Genomic DNA, 14,085 nt, shown 5'->3' with positions numbered 1-14,085 from the left:
TTTTTACTGTTTCCATGGGTAGTGTTTTTCTATCTGTAATAGCAACTGGATTCCAACTATGTGATGGAGAGGGAAAGAGAGAAAATGAAACTCCTCTAAGGTATATGAGTATTCCCTATTTGTCTGGTTTCTTTTTCTTTAAGTGAATTTTCCCTCATTTCAGTTTTTCTGCTGCATGCGATGTGATGAAAGCTATGGGAATCCAGGCTCTACTCAATGTGTACTTACTTGATGCCACAAACCTGAAGAAATGTCACTTTATTTCAAATGTCAGTATCCAGGGTTTCTTGGAGAACAAATCTGCCTTAGAAAGTCCCCAAAGTACCTCTAACTGGCTGTTGCTTGCTTCAAGCCTCAGCTGTGAAAAGGCATTTTCATTTTTGTTGGCACTCAATATATTTGGGGATGTAAGGACACCTGGTACATAGACAAATCTTCGACCAAATAACAAAAAGAAAGCTGAAATGGCTTTCTCTTTTTACACATAATAAATACAAACCTATTTTTATATATGCGTGTATATTTTATTACATATATAAGTTCATGCTCTATATGTTAGCCTGTTGTACTCATGAAAATAAAGATTGTGACTTTAGAAACTTTCCTGAAAAATTAGATAATTTAATACCTTGATGTCATTTTTTTCCCAGTTCCTTTCAAAATATGTCTGTAGACCTAAAATTTTCTGATTATGCTTTCAGTTTTATATCAAGAACAAGGACTTTATGATATGTTGCATGGGAGAAAATATTTCTGAATGGGATAAAATATTTAAAAATTATATATTTGATAGTTATATAACATGGATGGACCTTGAGGGCATATATTCCAAATAAAATAAATCAGACTGAGAAAGACAATTACTGTTTTGTCTCTCTTATATGTGGCATCTAAAAACAAATAAATTATTTTCCTTTTAAAGAGAACAACAACAAATCTACAAGGCTGGCTTGAGAAAACAATATCTTTTCAAGGTATCTAACATTTCTTGGGATTAGCCAAGGAGTTTATATAATCTGACTTCATAACAGCATTTTTATGTATTCTGTATTTTTATTTTTTGTGTATTTGATGAATTCTTCATTGTTTTTTGTTTGATCATTCACATGGAATTTAACAGAATGTAATCATAGATAGTACTAAGAACCAAATGCTGGTTTTCTGAGTCAGGGGGGTGCAGCGTGGGGGAAATGGGTGAACTGTGTTTTTGTTTTTAGTTTAAATAAAGGATATTTTTTTAAAAAAACAGATTTTAAAATGTGTGGGATAAAGAATAACCTTTTATGGGACTGTTCCTTCAGAAATATTTCCTTATGTTATTCAATCCCTCTCATAAGCAGATCTACACAACAACTAGGAAAAAAGCATCCCTCATTATGTAATTGTTACTATACAGAGAGCGTGTGTAAGACTGTTTCCTTCTAGGAAGCTCATTGCTAAAGTTTAAGCTTGCCTGGAGTTATTCTCCTTAGCTTAGACATTCTGATAAAACTTTCCACCTCATCTTTATTTATTAATAATAAAAGTAACTAGCTTTACTTTCCTCACCAAACTCAGATATACCTTAGGGCAAAAGGTGTGATGACTTAGTCATTCTGGAGCCTGATAGGGAGGCATCTCCCAGGGATAACTAGAAATTATCAAAATATGACAAGCCATGGCTTGTACCACATGGCTTTTACTAGCAGCTAGACAGCAAGAAGGCTTGATGCAAAAAGGCTGGAATTCCCCTACTCACTTAAAGACTGGATGGTTGACTGGCCCGGGTTCTTCGTACTTTTATATATATACAAGCAGCACAATCAGTTGGTGAGAGTTCCAAGGCAGCAGGTCTTTTGGGAATACAACTAGTTACCTTCACAATAGATTTTTCTCCTGGACTTTGACTGGTCCCGTTACTGCAATTTCCCAATCCATCTTTCTTCCTTCCAATCCTCCCTGGCTTCATGCACACATCTTTTTAACCCTGAAGACCATGAGCTCTAGTCCAATCTCTTCTTAATTGGAAGTCATCTGTGACTGTTCACCAAGAACCTAAATTCCCTGTGAAAAGTAGACCACATGACATTAGCAACAGAACACTTGCCTCTCCAGTCCTGGAATTCAGAGACAACTGTCCAGTAGGGTAAACATGAGTTTTTTGTTCAATCTGACAAATGGTATCTCCACTCTAGAATAGTTTAAACCTATTCTTAAACTGGAGCAAATAAGGAAAATACATTGCATGTTCCTATACAAATGGTTTGAAGATTGAAATTCTGCTGATTTTCAATGATCATCAGTGCATTACACTTTATAATTAGATTTCACAGACATTCCCTTCATCCTCATAAAAACACGATTAGTGAGATGTTATTATTATCCTCAAAACGCTGACAAGAAAATAGAGGTGCAGGGAAGTGGTAACTTGTCCAGGAGAGCTGGGTAGAAATTGCAAAGCTAGTTACTCTGCCTTGTTTTTCCTTCATTGCACATCTAAACCATGCAGTAGTCTTCTCTTGACAAAGCTCTATCCCCTTTTATGTTACTAGTTTTAGTACATTTTGCTTTTTTGTGTTTCTTCCTTTTTATGGCAATTCTTGATGATTATTTTTAATTAACAGGGTGTAGAGATCTTACATACACTAAAGAATAGTGCTCAATGCTGAAATAAAACAAGGAGTCCACCAATAATGTTAATCAATTCAACTTCCAAACTATAAATAATGCATTATTTGGAAGGAATGGAAATACTATTCAATATGTGCCTTCACTGTTTTAAATATGATTCATGGTTAAAATGTATTTTTATGAAAGTTTTCCAAACCTGCAAAAAATCACTATTGTTTCTAAAAGAGGGAATCAACCCCCAAGGATAACTTTGATCTTAATTCTATCTCTCTCTGAAGATTCCACCCATTTGTTTCAATAGATGGACTTTTAACCTCCATCATTCAACTTGAGACTTATGAGAGATTCAAATGAACTAAATGACTGGAAATGTCAAGTAATTAAACATCTGGTTTTTCATATAGAACAAATCACTCGGCCACTTGATCCCTCCCAGTGTTTTCAATCTTCAAGCTGCTTCTGGCTACATTTAACCTCTTAGCACAAGCCAGACACAACTCCATATTCCTGTAGTACTCCTTGGACAGTTGTTTCCCTTGGCCTTCATCTAGGTGTGCTGAACCTGTGGCTCAGGCCTGATTTTAGAGTCTAATTTCTCTCTCACTCTACCTAGGTTAAAATAGAGCTGAAGAGAGTGATACTTACATGTATTAAACTTCGGCTGGAAGTCTTAATATTCCGTGAGTGGACACAGTAATGGAGGAAACACTGGCACCTCCAATGGTAAGTAAATCCCTCTCTTGGGAAGAATACACTCTCCTCTGATTTTTAGATGCTCTGTTTGGACGCTTGCTTAGTTTTCTCTTTAAAGCTCTGTAATAGGATAAATACTGCAAGGTTTCCACTCGCTGCTGAAAAACAAGTGAGTTCTCACCTGTACTCATCCATTAGGGTTAGGCTCTGTATCATTGCTCTTCTATTCCCAATTCCCTATGCTATTATATATATTTTTTTCTATCCAGAGTAATTTTTAAATTAGTTTATTAATTCAAAAAATCACCATTAAGTATTTGGTTAGAATCCCATCAAAGTAGTTGGTTATCCTTGCATTTGGGCCATGTTGTATACTGTAATCGACAGCTACCTAGAGGTTAGGCAAGGTGAAGAGAATGGTCCTGACCAGGGGAATTGGAGAGAGCCCCATTGACATATCTGCTCCTATTTATGGGAACCATATCCCCAGCTTCCCAACTCTTTTTTGTTATCACATGCTCTAATTTTCAAGGAATTAATAACAAAACCACACACACACACACACACACACACACACACACACACACACAACAAAAAACAAAACAAAACACTAGAAAGCTAAATTAGACTTTCTTTCTCTGAGCTGAAATTACTTTAGCAAAACTAACGTCCTTTTTTGGGAGAAGGGATCATATAATCAATAATTCATTTACTTGAAGTCTCAGTGAAATTTAACATACTTGATAAAATAAAATGAAGGGTGAGAGTAGAACTACAAGAACAATAAATTCCAGTCCATGTAAATAAAAAACAAAGGAAAGAAAAACATTAAAAAAAGAAGTAAAATGAATGGCAAATGAAATGTCAGATGGTAGCAAAAGACCAAATGTATTTATTATCAATGTAAACTTGAATGGGCACATTTGCCAATAAAAAGTCAAGACTATCAACTAGAGTACAACAAATATAACTAAATGCTCTTTACAGGGGTATAATAAAAGCATAAATCCTTGGATTAAAAAAAGATTTGTCAGATCACAACTGTTAAAATGAAGCTTATCAAACTAGTAATGTCAGTCAAAATTATTTTTTTATATAAATAATCTGTTTAATAGCACAGTGATTAATTTTGGCTTAACATCAGGAAGTTACAGAAAATTTGAAAATGAATGCACCTGACAAGATAGTTTCAAAATATGTAAATCAACAAGTCGCTGAAATATAAGAAGACTTGGACAAGTCATTCTTACAGTGGAAGATTTTATAAACATATATATATATATATATATATATATATATATATATATATATATATAGTTAAGGGGGAAATCAGCAAAAATATTTTAAAATGTAAATAATTTAATATTAATCTAAATAACATGCAGAAAATTCTGCATCTAAAATTCTGCACCCAAAAATTAGGTGTACACATTTTTCCCACATACATGAACCATCTACAAAAATTGACCTCATGTTAAGCTATAAACTTCAACATATTTAAATAATAGCTATTATTCACACAATTCTTCTAATATAAACTGCTTCTTCCCATGTATCTCACAAAGAAACTTAGTCATGCTAGTGCAATTTAGAGGATATGTATTTTCTGCTACTAAAAATGTAAAAGTAGCCAGTTTTTGTTTGTTTGTTTGTTTGTTTGTTTTTACTAAGGGTAATGGTGCCCCATTGTCAAAGGTTAAGAATGTTCTAAATCAAGCAAGTCAGATTTCCAGAGTCTGTTATAATGCAAGGTAGGGGGCAATAGAGGGAAAGTTAAAGCACTCATCCCTAGTAGAACCTGGCTTATATCCAGTCTTGACATTTACTGTATTGTATGTATAAAATGCACAACACTTTATGGGAAATGCTACTGTAGAGGGATCATTCTCATTTGATGATTTAGGACTCATTAAATAAAAAGTAACTGAGTACATACTCATTCTTTCAACAAATACTCTTGAGCTTCTACTGTGTAGCAGTTATTTGAGGATCCTACATTGGCAGGTGGGAGAGAAGGTAGGGTGTCTTATTCTATCTCAGCTAAAGCTCAATACTTTTCAGAGTTGATACATACCTATAAATGTCAAAAGTCATTGGGGATGGTCTCTAAATTAAAAATCTCATTGATTTTGTTTTCCTCGTTAGGACTTGTTTAATTCCTACATAGAAAATTATGGACTTTGAGTTTTACTTTTGTTCCTCATGTAATTTGCTTATGCACCATTCCCATCCTTTTTTATGTCACACAGCTAATACTTCACTCAACAAATATGTTTGTGTCTCTGCTATGGTATGGTAGATGTTGTGACTGAAACAGGGACTGTGAATGACACAATTCAGTCTTCACTGGATTTAAGTCTGTCTTGGGAGAAATCTTTCTTAATAAGCAATGCAAGGACTACCACACTATTGGGGAACATAGCCTTTAGCTACAGAGGCAACAATTTAAATGTAAATTAATATGCAATTAATTTAAATGATCCACATTCTTTTTTTCTGAAAAACACTTAACCAAACAAAACTTCTCTGACTTTAAACTTACAAAACAATTCACATTATTGACTGGAACAATGCATTGTTGAATTGAAGACATTAGAAATTTGAAAGTAGACAAAATGAGGGTTCTGTCAGGGAGGCTACAATGTTGTCTCATTTCCAAGACTTAGTCTTGGTCATCTAAGGAAACTTTGAAAACAGGAACATTGCAAATATCCTGGAACTAGAGACCCTCCTCACCCAGACACACGTAGTAAAAGCAACTGAAAAACAATACTGAATGTGCAGGTGTACATGCGGTATTTGTGTGTGTTTTCCCTAATGAGGCAGAATTGATGGTTTGCTTAGCATCTCTTCATTCGGAGCCTCTTTCAAAAATTGGTCTGCCTTTGGCTTTCTGACAGCAAAACACACTGAGAAACAAGATGCTCAGCTGATTATGTAAAGCAGGCGAACTAGAAGTCAAATTTAAGTATCTCCCCTGTAAGTCACCTTTATAATAAGACTTTCTCCAGGCCTCTCCTTTCTGCAGGAATCAGCTGTATACTGCTAATTAGTTTCTTTATTAGCCTACCTTTTCCTGTTAATTGGCACTCTTAATTGTGACTGTGCTTCTCATCCCCCTTTCTCCCAGTCTAACATTATCTATCATGAACAGGTATAAGAAAGAATTATTTGTGCTTATGTAGTCACTTTGTTGATTTGAAAAGGATTCAGTATTGGCAATTAAGTCTAAGCAACAGCCTTCACAGAAAAGATAATCATGAAGACATTTTGATAAGGAGTAGGTGTGGCATAGCCTGCAATTTTAGTCCCTAATTTTTCAGAACTTTTGAGTTGGAGATTGAGTTGGGGAGAAAAGATATCTTTTACCTTTATCCTTCCAAGCTCTTGACTGAGATCATTATAACAAAGATACATTAACAAGGGAAAAGTGTATACATTTATTCAAGATTTAAGTGACATGGGAGCATTCATTTGTAAAGAAATGACCTGAAGAAAACGTTAAACCTAACTGGTTTTGTGCTAGGTTTGATGAAAACTGGAAACTCATAGAAAGATATGATGGGGCCCTAACCGGTTTGGCTCAGTGGATAGAGTGTTGGCCTGCGGACTGAAGGGTCCCAGGTTCAATTCTGGTCAAGGGCATGTACCTTGGTTGCAGGCACATCCCCAGCAGGGGATGTTTCTCTCTCATTGATGTTTCAAACTCTCTATCCCTCTCCCTTCCTCTCTGTAAAAAATCAATAAAATATATTTTTTTTTAAAAAAGAAAGAAAGAAATGATGGGACAAAGTATTAAGTAAGTGTAGTAAACTGAGGAAAACTTAGCAAGCCTGTTGGTTCAGACTCCTCTGTGTATCCCTTGGTCTTCAGATAGAAAGATGCTCTCTTCCTCAAATTATAGGGAGGGCATTGCTCATATGAAGATTATATGAGCTGCTTCAGAGGAAGTTCAGATAGCCCTTCCTGCATTGAATATGTCAAATCACTATATTTTGGTGTACTATGTCCTGAACCCCAAAAGACAGAATCATGGTTTTATAGACACCCAAAGTGGCTTATAGACTCCCGACTCTACCCTCATGGAACCCCAGTTCACTGGTTAGTTGAGAAACATGTAAGGCCATGTCTAGATTTATACAGAAAATCAGTGGTCCTGATATTGATAACTTAGGGTGTGAACAGTGTGTCATTTCAAAGCAAGTGGGAAGAGAAAGTGATTTCACTGAGAAGTGCATTACTTTTTAAAAAATTCTACTGTCACTGTGTCAAGAATGTAACTCAGCATAGGGTTTTATAGAAAACTAGAGTATTTTTTCTAAATATTCATGGTGGGCAAAAGTGTGTTTATATTTGTGAGTGCGTGAAACACAGTTTATTCTTATGTTATTATTTATTAACTGTTGTATTATTTTTCACATGAACAACTATAAACCTAATTTTACTCCACCCTGTATATGTGTCCCTGTGTTCACATACTCATGTATAGGTGTAATTCTTTCAGAGATATAGAAACTCCTCTGTTTTATACACATAGGTTCTAAATGGGTGTGTTGAGTTGGTGTCTGGGATCTACTGACATTTGAGGTCTGAAAACTTTCCCAGACACTTGGATCTTCAAATATAGCTTGTTTGGTTTTCTGACATGTTGTGTATGATAGTATTCCCTATTGCTTTGTTTTGAACATTTCTCTGCCTGACCCACCACATGAATTTACCACGGCATTCTTATAGTGGTCAGTACTTACAGACAAGCAAGGCCCAGGATAGGATACACTCTAGTTTTCAGAAGTTCTAGTGATATTAGAGTAGGATGCCTTCATATAGCCTCTTTTCCACATAGCTTTTTTTCTAAAATTTTTAGTGGTAGAGATCTTTTATTAAAACAAAATTTTATGGAGAAGCCTGATATCTAAATATATAATAGACACAGTAAAGTTCCCCATTCCTAGATCTTAAGGACAGCGAATTCTAAACTTCAGTTGCCCCCTCATTGAAATCCACTGATGTGTTTTAACTCCATCATTTTATAAATGACAACATTGAGACCCAGAGCAGTAAAAATGACTTAGTACTAAAATATATTAGAGAGAGATACCTTAGGCTAGAACCTGGGTTAGTAGGCTTTCTTGGCTGTGCTTTCTCTCTAGCCCATGGCCAACTCTATGGGCAACGCACATTCCTAGATTTTAAAAAAATAAAACCTTGCCAAAACCGGTTTGGCTCAGTGGATAGAGCATCGGCCTGCAGACTCAAGGGTCCCAGGTTCGATTCCGGTCAAGAGCGTGTACCTGGGTTGCAGGCACATCCCCAGTAGGAGATGTGCAGGCGGCAGCTGATCGATGTTTCTCTCTCATCGATGTTTCTATCTCTCTCCCTTCCTCTCTGTAAGAAATCAGTAAAATATATATTTTTTAAAAAATAAAATAAAATAAAACCTCAAAGTTCATTTGATGTGTGAAATTAAGCAAAGGCAGTTATGGTATATTACTCATCATATCTGAGAGAAAGGTTTTGCTTTGTTGGTGAAAGATGCTCTCTTGTTTTCAAGAGAGTATTCATGCTAAATGGGAGTCTTTCTAAGAGAGGTTTAGCCCTAGCTAACTGTCTGAGCATCTGTTTCTCTGGAGTTGGAGTTAGGTGGTGAGCATTAGTAACCTCCATGGAAAGAAAATTTGGTGGGATGCCTTTTAAGTTAGCTAATATTGAATGAGTTTATATAACATACTGGCAAATGTAAAGCATTAATGTTTATAACTGAAAATAAAATCTGGTTAATTCTCAGTGGATTGGAAATATTAGAAATTGTATTCCAAAGAAGTTATATAATTATGCTGATCACATTTTGTATTCTTATAATTTTATTGGCTTATAAATTATTCCATATATTTTGTCCAATAAAATTATTTAATTGGTAAAAGAAATTACAGTTTGGATAAAGATACAATTTAGCTCACGTTATGCATTTTGGCATATATTCCTTTGTGAAATTCATAAATTACAATGAGTGAGGTCATATAAGTGGCAGTGGAAAATAAAATGCATCAATATACATGCATTTTTCATAAGTTTCAGCACATTTCAAGAGCACAATAGCAAGTGAAGCAATTTTTTTGGTAAATATTGAAAAACAGCATTCAGGGAACCATATTTCTAAAGTAATGTTTTCCTAGTCTTCTCTGATTTCTTGCACTTGGTCTGTAATTTGCATCTTAATAATTGGATTTTATTGTTTTTAGGTACACTAGAACACAAAAAAATCCAAGACAATGTAGTTTATTTAAAACACATCATAATTAAGATATTGTCATAAACAGAAGATAGATAATAGATAGATAGATAGATAGATAGATAGATAGATAGATAGATAGATAGATAGATAATAGATAGATATGACTGTGTACATTTATAACAATACATACAAACTCTCACACCTTCTCACCACCCACCCACCCACACAGCCATAGCTATAGACATAAGATACACTTCAGAAAACACCATCTCTTTTTACTCTTCCATTGCTTTTGTGATCCCAAATCTAGTGTTTAATTCTCTAGACATTTTAAATGACCTTGTTTCCAAAACATTTTATGATGTTTTTCATTTCCAGTCTTTGTACCTACTCTCCCCTTCTGACTAAATTGTCTTTCCTCCATGTATGCCTAATAAAATGTCGAGATTAGACATTATCTCTCTCTGATCTTCATATGTGCAGCATTTTATATATCATCTAGAGGCCCCATGCACAAAATTCATGCAAGAGTAGGCCTTCCTTCCACTGGCTGTTGGCACAGGCTTCCCTCTGGCACCCGGGACTCAGGCTTCCCTCTGGTGCTGGCAGGCACCTGGGCCCCAGGCTTCCCTCTCAGCCCCGGCTTCGTCTGGAAGGACGGAAGGACGTCCAGAAGGATGTCCAGTTTAATTGGCATATTATCTTTTATTATTATAGATGATACCTAATAAAGCTGTTAAAAATTCAATCATTGATGCCAATGAGCCTCTTGATATATGAGAACTATTGCATAATTCACAGTATAGCCTTGAAGTCATAGTCTATGTATAAATGCTAACATAGTCCTGAACAAGTATATATCATTTCAAGTACTAAATAGTTTATTATAAATTTAATTCATATTATTTCATTATATATTACAGTAATATACTGTGCTTTTTAAATGATATGTGATAGTAGATTTTGGCATCATAATTTTTAAGCATTGAAAGGAGACTTCTCCACAATATTTATTATAAAAAAAAGATTTCATATGCTACATCAAGTTCTACATTAACCTTAATGTGAACAGCATTTTTTATATTTGAGAGAATTACATATACATCATATTTTTTTAATTTTTATTTCTGGTTTTTGAAACCTGTTGATTTTTTTTTTTTTTTACTTTCCATGGATCACAATAATATTTACATATAATTTCTTCTATTAGCTTTTTACCTATAATCTTTATACATAAGTTTAATTCAAATGGAGTGTACAGATATAATGAGATAGTATTTAGTTTGACATTTTTTGTATTGTGGATAAATTTTCTTAATGCCATTTGTTTCCCAAAGTTTGTACTTCATCACAATTTTTTGTGAGGTCACCTTACTCTTACTAGATATTAATTTTCCACTATCCATGGGCTTCAGAGATCTCTAATGATATTTTTATTGGTGTGCATTACAGTTCCTGCATGAATACTTTGCATTTTTTACAATGTGTTTCTGGCATATTGTGATATATGTCCTTGGTATTTATGAATCTATATTATTCTTTATACTGGTAAATTTAGAGTGAGTTTAATTTATAAAAAAAAAAAACTAAAACATTACTCAGACTGCTTTGAATTCATATATTTAATTTGGGTGTATTGACATTTTTACAACATTAATCTGCTGCATTCATGAACATATGTGTCCCCATTTGTATATAATTATTTGTGTAATTTAATGTTTATTCTCCACATATATATTGTGCATTTGTTAACTGATGTTATATTTTTATCATTTTTGTTGCTACTGTAAGTTATATATTATGTACTGATTTTTTTGGTTGATAATTACCATTATGTATTATTATGCTTTTCCTGTATAATACAGTTTTGCTTCAAATTTTATTTTAACATTTTAAGAATGCTATCATATTGTTCTTTTGATTCAGATCTGCCTACTATGGCTTCCTCCATCATTTTATCCCACTCCTTTTTAAAAAGATTTTCTCTTATTTATTATATCCTCTCTGGATACCAATTTGTGGAACATTAAGATAGTGAAACATTGGAAATAAACTAAGGATCCACTATAAAGACAGTGAATATAAAATTTTATATAATTCAGTACTAAAAATGTACACGATGAAATAACATGACAAAAACTAAAATAGCATTTTAAGTGCAAGTGTTGCATAGCAACATATATATGGTACAATATATTTATGTCAAGTCCTAAAAGTCCTTTTTAAAATATTAAATACTAGAGGCCTGATGCACAAAAATCATACAAGAGTAGGTCTTCCTTCCCTCGGCTGCTGGCACCACCTTCCCTCTGGCACCCGGGACCCAGGCTTCCCTAACAGCCCCGGCTTCATCCGGAAGGTCTTCCAGAAGATCATCCAGTCTAATAAGCATATTATGCTTTTATTATTATAGACTAGAGGCCCGGTGCACAAAAATTTGTGCACTCGGGGGGGAGGGAGTGTCCCTCAGACCGGCCTGTGCCCTCTCGCAGTCTGGAACCCCTCGGGAGATAACGACCTGCTGGCTTAGGCCTGCTCCCGGGTGGCAGAGGGCAGGCCAAATCCCTAGGTGCAGCCCCTGGTCGGGCTCAGAGCAGGGCTGATTGGGGAGTTAGGGCGCCGCCCCCTGTCATGCACAGAGCAGGGCGGAACGAGAGGTTGCGATGCCACCCTCAGTCACGCTCAGGGTAGGGCTGAATGGGGGGTTGGGGCACTGCCCCCTGTCACACTCAGGGCAGGGTCGATCAGGGTGTTGGGGAGCTCCCCCTGTCATGCACAGAGCAGGGCCCATCGGGGGGGGGGGGGGGCTCCGCCCCCTGTCACACACAGAGCAGGGCCGATCAGGGGGTTGGGGCGCCGCCACTGTCACACTCAGGGCAGGGCCGATGGGGAGGTTATGGCTCTACCCCGTCACACACAGAGCAGGGCCCGTGGGGGGGGAGGGGGAACCGCACCCTGTCACACACAGAGCAGGGCCGATGAGGGGGTTGGGGTGCCGCACCCTGTCATACACAGAGCAGGGCGGATCAGGGGGTTGGGGTGCCGCACCTTGTCACACTCAGGGCAGGGCTGATGGGGAGGTTATGGCTCTACCCTGTCACACACAGAGCAGGGCCCGTGGGGGGCGTTTGTGGCACCACCCTCTATCCCCCACAGAGCAGGGCCGATCAGGGGGTTGAGGCGCCGCCACTGTCACACTCAGGGCAGGGCTGATGGGGAGGTTATGGCTCTACCCCGTCACACACAGAGCAGGGCCCGTGGGGTGGGGGGGCACCGCACCCTGTCACACACAGAGCAGGGCCTATCAGGGGGTTGGGGTGCCGCACCCTGTCACACACAGAGCCGCAGGGCAATCAGGGGGTTGGGGAGCTCCCCCCTATCAGGCACAGAGCAGGGCTGATCAGGGGGTTGGGGTGTGCCGGGAGCCGCTCCATCCTTGCTGTTTCAAGGGACCTGGCATATATGGCATACTGTTCTTAATGTGTTTGCTCACCTTCTTGGCACTATGTGTTTTAACCAAGGTCTCTGAGAAAGGTTGTTTCCCCAGGTAGGGATTTTCCCCTGAAGTTAAGGAGGGAATAAAACCTCTTAACTAAGTGCCAGGCAGGTAATTAATTACTTTAACTACGAACAATCATGCTTAAGCTACATAATCTTTACTCCCTGGAATGGAGATAAGAAACGCCCTAACCTTTGTAATAGAGATTGATAGGATTGAATCAACTGGTATAAATACAGATGTAACAAGACAGAAAGAGACAGAACTTAGAAGACAGAACCAAGAGAGACAGAATCTAGGTACAGAACCTACACAGAACGTTCTCTAGAGAAAAGAAGAACTTCGCAGGAGAGAACATGGTAAAAGATCCTGGACAGAAACTGGCCTCAGAACCTAGAGACAGAACCTAGCGAGGGAACATGGCAAAAGATCCTGGACTAAACCTGACTACAGAAATTGGCAAGAGAACCTGACTAGAACCTGGTGACTGAACTTGGCTGGAGAACCTGGACAGAACCTGGCTGGAGAACCTAGCAAGGGAACATGGATACAGAACCTGGCTGGAGATCCTAACCAGAACTTCTCTGGAGATCCAGACCAGAACTTGACTGGAGAACCTGGCTACAGAACCTGGCGACCGAACCTGGCTGGAGAACCTAGCTGGAGATCCTAGACAGAACTTGGCTGGAGAACTAGCTACAGAACCTCGCTGGAGACCCTGACATGAGAATCTGGCTATGATGATCACCTGAATGCTGCCTCTGTGTCATTCCTTCTTCACCGACTCTGTCCACACCTTTGGGGACCCCTGGATTTTGCTGGAGATCCTAAACAGAACCTCTCTGGAGATCCAGACCAGAACTTGGCTGGAGATCCTGGCTGGAGATCCTGGCTAGGCTGCTGATCAACTGAACGCTGTCTCCGTGTCATTCCTTCTTCGCCGACTCTGTCCACACCTTTGGGGACCCCTGGACCTGCTGGGGTTGGACCCTGGCAGGGGTGCCTTCCCCTGTCATGCACAGAGCAGGGCTGATCAGGAGGTTGGGGCGCC

Source organism: Myotis daubentonii, chromosome 1, assembly GCF_963259705.1.
Source record: "Myotis daubentonii chromosome 1, mMyoDau2.1, whole genome shotgun sequence".
Classification (NCBI taxonomy): Eukaryota; Metazoa; Chordata; class Mammalia; order Chiroptera; family Vespertilionidae; genus Myotis; species Myotis daubentonii.
Note: the sequence above shows the minus strand (reverse complement) of the source record.